This window comes from Bidens hawaiensis, unplaced genomic scaffold (assembly GCF_021521415.1).
Source record: "Bidens hawaiensis isolate Kalapana, Puna unplaced genomic scaffold, B.hawaiensis_p1.1 tig00000326_1, whole genome shotgun sequence".
NCBI lineage: Eukaryota > Viridiplantae > Streptophyta > Magnoliopsida > Asterales > Asteraceae > Bidens > Bidens hawaiensis.
Genome location: NW_027491025.1, coordinates 6,352,031 through 6,365,462, shown reverse-complemented (window position 1 = coordinate 6,365,462; position 13,432 = coordinate 6,352,031).

The window sequence follows — 13,432 nt, the reverse complement described above, 5'->3', positions numbered from 1 at the left end:
TTCTATATGGTACATCACCAATACCATGGGTTTCTTAGAAACAAGGAACGGTGGCATTATCATCATATGAGGCTGAATTTATGGTAGCTACATCAGCTGCATGTCAAGCCTTATGGCTTCGGGTTTTGTTGTCAGAGATGACCGAAGAAAAGGAGGAAATCGTGGCGTTGAAGGTGGATAATTCATCACACCGATAACATTTAATCTTTGACCGATCCTTCTTCACTCGGTTCTTTCTTTTCCCGATCAACAACCTTACCCTTTCCCTTGTTCATTTGACTTGATTCGGTTCCAGCTTGCCTTTCCCATGATTGCTTTTAGCTTTCCATTCTTCATATATATATAGGAGTTGTTCTTGCTTACCGGACACGGGTTTGTCTTCATCTCCAGATCGTTCCTCAAACGCTTTTAGTCGTCCAACGGCTTCATGGAACGTCATGGTCTTTATATCGGCAAACTTTTCAATAGTAGCAACAATTGCTATATACCTCTTTCTCGGAAAGGACTTCAATCGGAGAAAGAGGTATATAGCAATTGTTGCTACTATTGAACAGTTTGCTGATATAAAGACCATGATGTTCCATGAAGCCGTTGGACGCCTAAAAGCGTTTGAGGAACTATCTGGAGATGAAGACAAACCCGTGTCTGGTAAACAAGAACAACTCCTATATGTAGGACTCGATCTGCCCAAGACACATACAATATTGGTGGCTAGTGCGTTATGATCCAAGTCGGGTCATACCCAATAACAAGCTAGACAAACACCATAGATATTTGTTTAAATGATGTGATCATAGTAAATAAATATCAACACTTGATTTTGGGAATTGGTTTCCTAAACAATTGCACTTGAAAGAATAATAAATTATATGGATAATTTATTTTAGAGAGATTAATTCATAGTGTTATTTAATTGGTTAAATAACATCAAAGAGAGTAACATGTAAATATTTTTACTTGGATCTTGTAACATGTAGCATAATGTTACATGTAAAAAATAAAATGTGCATGCAACAAACATGAAGGTTGTGTAACAAAATTTAAAATTCAAATTGTGGGTGGGACACACTTCTGGCCGCCCCTATATGGGAAAACCACACACCCAACCAAATGACATGCATTATTCCTTTTGTTTATTACATATCCAAGAACTCTCTCTCTCTTCAACATCTCTCTTTCATTTTTGCAAGACAACTCCTTGCTTATTCTCTCCATATTTTCGGCCAAAGAACAAGGAAAGGAGGTGTTCATAATCAAGTACAAATCCTAGCTAAAGTGGTGTCTTGTTGGTGGCTTGGGATATACTAGCTTGAGGCATTCAGTTTTGAAGGCTTGCATTCATAAACCGTCATCTTCTTCATCTTTCTTGCATCTTGAAAGGTTGAATTACATAAACCCCCTATGGATGTTGTTTTGTATGCACGCAAATTCGTATATGGATCCGAGGCTTGGGTTTTTACATATAAAATGGGTTTTATATTGATCTAAATAACAAGATTTAAAACTAATATATCCGCTGCGTTTTTCATATAAATGGGTTTATATGGCTTTGATAATCTTGTTAAAACCCAACAATGGCATCAAGAGCCGCTTATACGGATACATGCATTAATAGATTTAAAAATTTTAGGGTTTTATGGTGTGTTTCACCATATGGCCGAAATTTTTGGGGCTTTTGGTTACCCCTTAGTTCATTAAGGTTATACTTTACATGCATGTGATTATCTTGAAGAATTAAGTCATTTGGATTATTGGTTGTTTTGTTTGGACAAAACCCGAAACTTTCGGTTTTCTTATCCTTGGCCGAAAGTTTGAGGTTCACAAGGGGGAACCATTTAGAGATGTAATACTTGCATATTTGGATGTGCATTTGGATGTTCATAACCTAGCCATGACCTTGTGTTTGGATGTGTGTTTGTGTTGTGATTAATTCAATATTCAATTTGGTTGTAATATTATTTTATTTGGGTTTGTAATCTATTTATTCTTTCATATTGGTTTGTAATAATAAGTAGATTAGCTGTGTTTCTTTTACTAGAGAAAAATGTATTAGGATATATTTTTGTAAAAGAAGAAGCAACAAAGTTACGGTTTTGGTTTTGGGCCTTAATGGACCTCATAGTCCAAGATGGGATTTTAGCCCAATGACCAAAGCCCAAACTTGGAGGCCCATGGAAGCTAGGAGCTGAAGTTGGAGCCCAAATGGAAGCCCAAATAAAGTGGAAGAGTCACAACACAAGGTGGACACTTGAAGCATATGGATGCGAGATCAAGTGGGAGTTCACTGACATATGCCTTGTGTCATTCTCGTCCCTTAGGAGAGACCTTTTGGCACACCTGTTTCGGTCAACAAGTGTTGTCATCTTAGGTGGCTATGGTTATGAACTTGTGGTTGTTTATTTATGCTTGCATGGTTGATTTATATATTTTGTTTTATCTTATTTGGATAAGGATAATTAACAAACTTAATATCAACAACTTGCATAAAATTGGTTCCTTAGAAATCATTAGGTAATAAAATTGGTTTTATTAAAGGTTAATGATTTCACAATGAAATGGGTTTTATTAAAAGGAACTTGAAAAATGGTTTTCAACGGTACCATACATTTGAATGCATGCAAATGGAAGGTACATTATATAGTATTCCAATCTAGAATTTTGAAAACTAAAATCCCTTTTAAAACGAGTTAAACACCATCCATTTATACGACACTTAAGTCACTTGTAGACTTGAATCGTGGAATAGGGTCACCTAACCACATTTAAGAAAACTTGTGATCTTAAGGTGATTTTACAATACTTTTGGGATGAGGGTCACCTAACCACTTGTATGTGTAAACTCACACGTGTGTGTAAGTAGGACGACTTGATTTGGAAACCATGTGAATAGGGTCACCGACACATGGCGTTCAAAGGTGTTGATGGGATTAAACATGCCAACTAAACATATGATGTTTAACCGATCCCATAAAACTAGAAGTTGAAAGGGTTGCAATTGTCAAACGTTGACTACCTTGTTAATTTGAATAGTAGGATAAAGGTCACCTAACTACTATTTGAATGAAACGTTGGATTCTAGATTTTAATCATTAATTGTCTTGGAGACATTAAAGGGTATTAAAGATTAAAACTTATTGATATCGAAAATACTAAATTGAACTTTGTTAAATTCTTTTATAGATGGCCGCAATCAACAATCCACCTAACACAATTATCCCTCATGTGCATAATCTATCACTTAGATCCATTCTGGATAAGGATCGTCTAAACTTTAACAACTTTATGGACTGGTATCGAAACTTGAGAATTGTTCTCAAGCAAGAGAAAAAGTCCTATATTTTAGGCGATCCTATTCCCGATGAACCCGATGTCAACAACTTGGATGCCTATGCGGATTGGCTGAAATACACCGAAGATTCGGTGCAAGTTTCTTGCCTCATGTTGGGAACAATGATTCCCGAGATCCAAAAGGATTTCGAGAATCATGGGGCGTATGACATGATAACCCAGCTTAAGGAAATGTTCCTTACTCAAGCAAGGGTGGAGCTCTTCGAAACGGTTCGAGCACTTCATGCATGTCATATGGAAGAAACCCAATCCGTGTCATCTTATGTGCTAAAGATGAAAAGCCACATTGATCGGCTTGAACGGCTTAACTGTCCCGTCTCAAAAGAGTTAGCCACGGATTTGATCCTGAACGGCCTAACTAAAAGGTTTGAGACATTCGTCATGAACTACAACATGAACGGATGGGACAAAAGCATTGGTGAGCTTCACGCAATGCTTAAGACAGCCGAAGCCGGCATGGGTAAAAAGGTTTTACCTGTTCTTGCGATCAATGAGGGTGGCTTGAAGAAAAGGCATCACCCGGAACCAAAGGCAAAGGTTGTCGTTGGTAAAGGGCAAGTCAAGAAGGGGTTCAAGGGAAAGGCAAAGGCGGAACCCAAACTCAAGAAGCTAAAGGTTAGCGTTGAGGATCCGTGCTTTGGTTATGGGGAGATAGGTCATTGGATGAGAAATTGTCCGACCTATCTCAAAGAGTTGAAAGCTAAGAGGGATGCGGGGCAAACCTCAGGTACAACTTACATGATTCATATTGATCTTAATATTATTTCTTCTAACACATGGGTATTAGATACCGGATGTGGAACTCATATATGAAATTCATTGCAGGGGTTCAAAAGAAGAAATAATTTCAAGAAAGGAGATATAAGTCTCTTCATGGGAAATGGAGAAAAGGTTGACGTCCAAGCCCGAGGAGATTATGTTTTGAAGCTTCCAAATGGTTTGGAAGTTCTTTTGAAAAACATTCTGTATTCTCCTAGTTTGACTAGGAGTATTATCTATGTTTTTGTATTAAGACAATTTGGTTATGATTTCAAGTTTGTAAACAATGGTTTTTATGTATTCATGAATGATGTCTTTTATTTTAAAGTGATGCCGTTTAATGGCATTTATGAATTGGTTCATGATAATACATCCATTGATAACTCGTTGTACCAAGCTAGCACCAAAAGACTCAAATTGGATTTGAGTAAAACTTTTCTTTGGCATTGTCGCCTCGGTCACATAAACAAGGATCGCATTCATACACTTCAAAAGAATGGTCTTTTGAAATCAAATGATGATTCATTTGATGAGTGCGAATCTTGTTTATTGGGAAAGATGACCAAGGAGCCCTTTAGTGGAACTAATGAAAGGGCGAAAGACTTATTAGGTATCATACATTCGGATGTATGTGGTCCTTTTAGGACAATGACAAGGAATGGTGAAAGATACTTCATTACCATTACCGACGATTATAGTCGCTATGGGTATGTGTTCTTGTTAAGACACAAAAATGAAGCCTTTGAAATGTTCAAAGTCTTCCAAAATGAAGTACAAAATCAACTCAAGAAACGATTAAAGTACTACGTTCCGATAGAGGAGGTGAATACCTCAATGACGCGTTTATGGAACATCTTAGGAGTTGTGGGATTGTCTCACAACTTACTCCACCTGGAACACCACAACATAATGGTGTGTCTGAAAGGAGAAATCGAACTCTATTGGATATGGTTCGATCCATGATGGCTAGAAGCACATTACCTCTATCATTTTGGGGTTTCACACTGATCTCTGCTGCCCGTATTTTAAATATGGCACCAACCAAGAAAGTGGAAAGGACACCTTTTGAAATATGGCATGGAAAGGTTCCATCATTATCATATTTAAGGGTATGGGGCTGTGAGGCTTATGTTAAGATCTACACCCCAGACAAACTTGAAAGTTGATCCACTAAGTGTATCTTTGTAGGATATCCCGAAGATTCGATGGGATATTATTTCTACAATCCAAATGAGCATAAAGTGTTTATAGCTCGTAAGGCTAAGTTCTTGGAAAGAAGGTTCCTTATGGAAGGAACTGATAGAACTATGGAACTCGAGGAGGATCGAGAACCACAAGCCGATACACGTTTGGTTGACACTAGCGATCAACAAGAGGTTGTTGATAATGATCAATTGGTTGATCAACCCACATAAAACGTTCGCAAATCTGGTAGAATTAGCACCCCACCTGAAAGATATGGATTTTTCATGGATGGATGCTATGTGGTGGATTCCGACGAACCAACCACATACCGAGATGCAATGTCACAATCTGATTGTGATAAATGGTTAGAAGCCATGAACGTTGAGATGAAATCCATGCATAACAACCAAGTATGGGACCTAGTTGCTCCACCACTTAATTCCAAACTGGTTGGAAGTAAGTGGGTTTTCAATAAGAAAACTGATATGCATGGAAACTTGGATACTTATAAAGCTAGACTTGTAGCAAAGGGTTTCACTCAAACTCAAGGGGTTGATTATGATGAAACTTTCTCGCCCGTGGCAATGCTAAAGTCTATAAGGATATTATTTGCCATAGCCACATATTATGACTATGAGATTTGGCAAATGGATGTCAAAACCGCTTTTCTAAATGGACATCTTGAAGAAGATGTCTATATGGTTCAGCCTGAAGGTTTTGTCGATCCCAACATCCTAATAAAGTGTGCAAGTTGAAGAAATCAATCTATGGATTGAAACAAGCATCTAGAAGTTGGAATCACCGTTTTGATGATGAAGTGAAGAAATTGGATTCATCAAAAATGCTGATGAAGCTTGTGTGTATAAGAAAGCTAGTGGGAGCATCATTACCTTTTTGGTATTATATGTCGATGACATACTGCAGTTTGGAAATGACATTCCAACCTTGGAGGGTGTAAAAGCCTGGCTTGGAAGTTGTTTTTCCATCAAGGATCTTGGTGAAGCCACCTATATTCTGAGAATAAAGATCTATAAGGATAGGTCAAGGCGGTTGATAGGTTTGAATCAAAGTGCATACATTGACAAAATGTTGAAAAGGTTCAAGATGGACAACTCTAAGAAAGGTTTCGTACCCATTCAAAGAGGAACAACATTGAGTGCTTCTCAATGTCCAAGCTCAAAGGATGAGCAAGAAAAAATGAATGGAATCCCATATGCATCTGCTATATGATCCATCATGTATGCCATGATTTGCACCAGACCGGATGTGTCATGCTCAAAGATACCAGCAAAATCCGGGAACCAGCCATTGGATGGCGGTTAAGAGCATACTGAAATACCTTAGGAGGACTAAGGATTTGTTTCTAATATGTGGCTCTGGTGAGGAGGAACTCGTTGTAAAGGGTTACACGGATGCGATTTTCCAAACTGATCGAGATGATTCTCGATCACAATCGGGATATGTCTTCGTTCTGAATGGTGGTGCTGTCTCTTGGAAGAGCGCAAAACAAGACGTGGTAGCCTTGTCCACCACTGAATCGGAATGCATCGCCGCCTCATTGGCAGCTCAAGAAGCTGCATGGATTAGAAAGTTCGTGGCCGATCTAGGGGTAGTCCGTACCATTCAGGACCCTCTAGAAATCTTTTGTGACAACGAGGGTGCGATTGCTCAAATCAAGGAACCCCGTGCACATCAAAAGACTAGGCACATTGAGCGGAGATTCAACTACATAAGGGATGAAGTTGAAAAAGGAAAGATATGTATTCGCAAAGTTCACACTGATCAAAACATTGCGGATCCACTCACGAAACTCCTTGAAAGGCCGAAGCATGAGGGTCATACTTGCGCCTTAGGACTTCGATATTCTAGTGATTGGATTTGATCTATTTTGTATTTGGATATCGGAACAATTGTTATTTTGGCTCATTCATATGATTATGGTTTATGATTATGACTTTTGAGTTATGTTCCATTTTAGCATGTTTAATACTTGAATAAGTTAATTATTATAAATGTCCGTAGTCGTTCATGTTTGTAGGAACAAGTATGAAGGTAAGACTATTATGAACTTGGATTGGTGGATATTCATAAGGCATGAATATAGAGCAAGGATTTGCTACCAAGGTTCATAGATATTTATGGAATAAATATTGGATTGACCCGCCCTCAAATTTTACTGCATGGAATCCTTATGATTTGTGATCATAAGTAAATCTGAGTAAAGGCGAACATCATAGTATCCTCCGACCTGAGATACATATTAGGTCTTGATATTCATCAACTGTTATACTTTGACTTAGTTCTTCGCTACTCTGAAACATGTCAGTACATAAGGCTGAGCTCAAGTATAGTACAAGGTGATAGTGAGAGACGTATGTAGTCAATAGGGGATTTGTCCCTCTTATTCGTTGAGAGTTAAATGTCTAAGGCCTGATTAGTTAAATCAACAGAGAATGATCACTCTATGTCTCTGGATATAACATGACATTTGTGGCAAAAGGATAAATGATAGATTCACCTAAATCATTTCAAGTAAGGGACTTGAAGGGGATGATGTTATTGAATGGCACTTCGTCATACGTATTAGGGGTAGTGAACCGTAGTTAGACGGTATTCACTATTTTCATCAATCTTCTATGTATCTTGTGCAAGTGGGAGATTGTAGGACTCGGTCTTCCCAAGACACATACAGTGTTGATGTGGCTAGTGCGTTATGATCTAAGTCGGGTCATACCCAATAACAAGCTAGACAAACACCATAGATATTTTTTGAAATGATGTGATCATAGTAAATAAATATCAACACTTGATTTTGGGAATTGGTTTCCTAAACAATTGCACTTGAAAGAATAATATATGGATAATTTATTTTAGAGAGATTAATTCATAGTGTTATTTAATTGGTTAAATAACATCAAAGAGATTAATATGTAAATATTTTTACTTGGATCTTGTAACATGTAGCATAATGTTACATGTAACAAATAAAATGTGCATGCAACAAACATGAAGGTTGTGTAACAAAATTTGAAATTCAAATTTTGGGTGGGACCCACTTGTGGCCGCCCCTTTATGGGAAAACCACACACCCAACCAAATGACATGCATTATTCCTTTTGTTTATTACATATCCAAGAACTCTCTCTCACTCTTCAACATCTCTCTTTCATTTTTGCTAGACAACTCCTTGCTTTTTCTCTCCATATTTTCGGCCAAAGAACAAGGAAAGGAGGTGTTCATAATCAAGTACAAATCCTAGCTAAAGTGGTGTCTTGTTGGTGGCTTGGGGTATACTAGCTTGAGGCATTCGGTTTTGAAGGCTTGCATTCACAAACCGTCATCTTCTTCATCTTTCTTGAATCTTGAAAGGTTGTTTTACATAAACCCCCTATGGATGTTGTTTTTTATGCATGTAAATTCGTATATGGATCCGAGGCTTGGGTTTTTACATATAAAACGGGTTTTATATTAATCTAAATAACAAGATTTAAAACTAATATATCCGCTGCGTTTTTCATATAATTGGGTTTATATGGCTTTGATAATCTTGTTAAAACCCAACACTATATACATATGAAGAATGGAGAGCTAAAAGCAATCATGAAAGGCGTCGTGGGAAATGCAAGATGGGAACCGAATCAAGTCAAAAGAACAATGGAAAGGGTAAGGTTATGGATCGGGAAAAGAAAGAACCCCGAGTAAACAAGGATCGGTCAAAGATTAAATGTTATCGGTGTGATGAACTAGGACACGTTGCCACATACAACATTCTGATCACTATTCAAGGAAAAGTCAATGTTGACCAGGACGTGGCATGTCGGAAGTGATTGTCATTTTTTCTTAAATTTAAATAGTCATGGGAAAAATACTCAATGTGCAAAATTAAGAATCTTTTAACTATTTCCAAAAATGTTTTTAAAAATAAATTCGAAATCCAATAGCATTTAAAATTTTAACTTTCATTTGTTTTAAATTTTCAAGTCAAAACTTTGAAACCGTAACAAGTTTGACGATAAATCTATTTGCATTCTCAAAATTTTAAAAATATTCAAATTACCCTTTTTTTACCCATAACAAATTTGAGTCAAATGTAGTTAATTTGTACCAAACGATTTATTTTCCAACTTTTAACCCGTAACAATCAATTTTAAGTTTAACAAAAAACCCGAAGTAATCCTTGATAAAAAAACCTAATAAACTAAATATGATAAACTTTATTGTATTTGAAAGTGAATGACATACGATATATTTACAATTTAACACATATATGTATAGTTTACTAAATTAACCGAAAAAATAAATAGATAAATTTAAATCATATATTTATAATTTATAAATTTATATAACATTGTACAAAAAAAATACCAATAGATAAATGGATCAACTTTTAAGCATATATTTATAATTTAATGATTAAAAAAATTACTTCATAGGTTTTTTTATTTACAATCTTCAACAATATACATAGTATAATATATTAATGATGGGTCAAGTTATTCTATAAAGGGGAACAAAAATGAGAAGAATGGAAATGATTTGTAGCTACACAAAAAGAACCTCTTTACAAAAATAAAAATAAAAACTAATAAAAAAATCATTACTCAAAATTTAATAAAAAAACAAAGAAAGTAAAACACAAAATTGTTTCCACCGTATTTCTCATTCTAAAAAAAAGACACAATGGTGAGTGGAAAGATCATTGCGTATTTTTTTATCAATGTGTTTTATATTTATTTTCGCTATTGATTGTGTCTTTTTTCCTTGACATTTTGTCTTTTTTATTTTATATTGTGCTATATTTTGTTCGGCATTACGTTATATTTTGCGATCTATTGTGTCTTTTTTAGTTATAATGGTGTCTTTTGTTCATTTTCGTCATTGTGTCTTCATTCTCGGCATTGTCTTTTCGTCATTTTTTTATTTTATTTTATTTTTTTTAACGGGAACGATGCCAGAAATATTTTAGGTTTTAATTTTTTTTTGTTTTTTTTATATTTTGAGTTATAATTATTTTTTTGAATTTATTTTTAAAAGGTTTTTTATATGGACACAAATTTTTCTAACACTTCTTATTTTTGTCTTGTTTTGTATCTTAACTTTACCCTATTTATTATATTTTTTTTCAATATTTAACAAACACGGTTTATATTTGATTTTTGAATTTTACCATGTATGTTGTGAAATATATTCTAACAATGTATAATAGTATAATATGTAAATATTTATTTCTATAAAAGTGTTTATATATAAATATAAATAGAGTTTAAAGAAGAGTCAATAATTTAATCATGTTGTAAATATAATATAATGGAGTGTAAAAGGAAAGTGAATAATTATTGTTCTATGACATATATTAGTTTTGAAGGGAAAATATTGTGAGGATTAACCACAAACTGACATGTGTATACAATTATTTTACTTTATTAGAATATAGGTATATAGGTAGATATAAAGAGTCATAAGGGATAGTTTGTTTTTTATATTAAAAATCCCAATGAGTACTTGCATTACTTATATGTGTTGTTTAATTTTCTAGTTTTAAGTTTCAGTGTTTTGTATTAGTTTTAAAGTTTATTATGTTATAGTTAATTATTTTTGTTGTTTCTTTAATGACACAAACTAATTTAAAATATTGATTTAGATTCATTTTATACAATATACACCATTTAAACAACTAGACCACCGGTGAAACTAGATATTTTTACTTTTTAGCCGTCAGAGTCGCAAAACTCGAACATAATGTGGAGAGAAAGCTCTCAAACGACTGCTTCATTGAAAATGTAAAGTTTTTATTATTATAATAAGGTTGAGAATGAATAATATTAAAAGAACTCCCAATCCAAGCCAAGCCCAATAACCTGCTTCTATGTTTTACCTAAATGAGCAAGGTCGTCTTAATGTCACCAACTTTGAGATCAAGCGATGTTTGTTGTTGCAATTCATATCGTTTCTCATCTTCCAATTCACCTAGCGTCTCAACTAATAACTTAAGTTCTTCCACTATAAATACAAACAAAAGTTTAATAATATATATATCAACACTTAGTAATCATTGTTTTGTCTTGTGTATCAAAATTGGCAACTGTCTTAGTCATGACAAGATTTCAATCCCACTCAAGAACACTTGAGGTTTCAAATAGACCATCTCCAATGGTTGTTTTTCTTTTGTTTAAACCAAGCCAAAAACCACCTAAAACACTAGAGTGGTGGTTCAAACCTAAAACCAAGATTTTAGGTTTGATTTTTCAAACCAATAAAAACCACTCATTATGGGCCCAAACATCACATCTTTCACCTCATATATATACCAATATTTAAATTTATAAAATATATTATACATATATACATATTTTTTATATTTATTTCAAATATCACGTCTTTTTGTTAGTGTATTCTTTTTACATAACGGCTAGTTTAACGGTTAAATTTTTTAACGGCTAATTTTTAAAACTGCTAGTCTTTTAACGAATTTATTATTTATTTTACAACGCTTATCTATTTATTATATTTTAGTTAATCTATTTTTTACTAAATTTTATTATATTGCTATTTATTTAAATAAAAATTATAAAAAATAAATATTTTATAGTATTGTGAAATTCTTATTTAAAGTAGAGAATTCCGCAATTTGCCTCCCTGGGTTATATTGGCGGGATATGGAATAACCACTGAAAACGAATTTGCGCATGTTGCACGTCTGTGAAATTTGGGCGGGTCAGTCTGAGCCCTTCCGTTAGATAATTCTGTTAATGACCGTTGAGATGGAGGGTGTTTAAGTCTTTTTACAAATACAAAATTATGTGAATATCTGAGCCATTCTGTTTATTAATTTTTCAAGAGCTTGGAAAAATGGCAGTCCGATCACCACCGAGTATTATCTTCTTCCTCCGTACTCTTTCCCACTTTCTCCACCCCTTCTTCCTCACCTTCTTCCTTCTCTCCTTACTCTTCTCAACTTCCTTCTTCTACATTCTATATATATACCTCCCTTCATCCGACCACATCCACCGTAGCCACTTCCCCGTCCGACTCCTCCTTCAGCCAACCGTAGCCACCTCCACGGCAGTCCGACCACCGTTGCCGTCTCCACTGTCGCACCCGGCTCCCGGCTCCCCCTCGCACCAAGCTCCCCGTCGCACCCGGCTCCCTGTCGCACCTCATCTTGGCTTCTCGGCACCCGGCTCCCCGTCGCACCTCTTTCCGTCGCTCCAGGCTTCCTGGCACCCGGCTCCCCGTGAACTTCAGTGGTTCTAATCATCACCGTGAACTTCAATCGGGCTCTCCTTGGAGTCCCGATTGTTGTCAATATCCGATTCCGGCTCCGGAATCGAGCAATTTTGGTTCGTTTTTTGGTCACCTTTGCTGGCCAAAACCAAATTAACTTCCACCGGATATAGCATCTTGGGCCGCGTCTCCGTCTCCTACCGTTATAAGTATATTATGTATGTAAAATCTCGAAGTTTATAATTCAGGAGTTTTGTTATATGTATTTTGTGTTCGTGTTATATATATAAAAAACAAATGTTTGTGTTCATTGTGTTCGGGTTCGGGTTCGGGTGGTTGGGTTCGGTTCGGGTGAAAACTTTACTGAAAAACGGCTCGTTGGGTTATTTTCGGGTGAAAACTTTACTAAAAACGGTTCGTTTTGAATGTTTCGTGTGAAAAGTTTACTAAAAACGGTTCGTTGAGTTGTTTTCGGGTGAAAACTTTACTAAAAGACGGCCCGTTTGGTTGCTTCAGGCGAAAAGTTTACTAAAAAAACGGTTTGTTTTGGTTGTTTCGGGTGAAAAGTTTACTAAAAAATGGTTCGTTTTGGTTGTTTCGGGTGAAAATTTTACTACAACAAGGATCGTTTGGTTGTTTTCGGGTGAAAATTTTACTAAAAGATGGCCTGTTTGGTTGTTTTCGGGTGAAAAGTTTACTAAAAAACGGCCCGTTTGGTTGTTTTCAGGTGAAAATTTTACAAAAAACGGCCCGTTTGGTTACTAAAAAACGGGCCGTTTGGTTGTTTTCGGGCTAAAAGTTTACTAAAAAGCGGTTCGTTTGGTTGTTTTCGGGTTAAAAGTGTACTAAAATAATATGATTATGATGATAAAGATAGGGAATAATGGAGGTAGGGAGAACTCTTTAATGAAAAGAA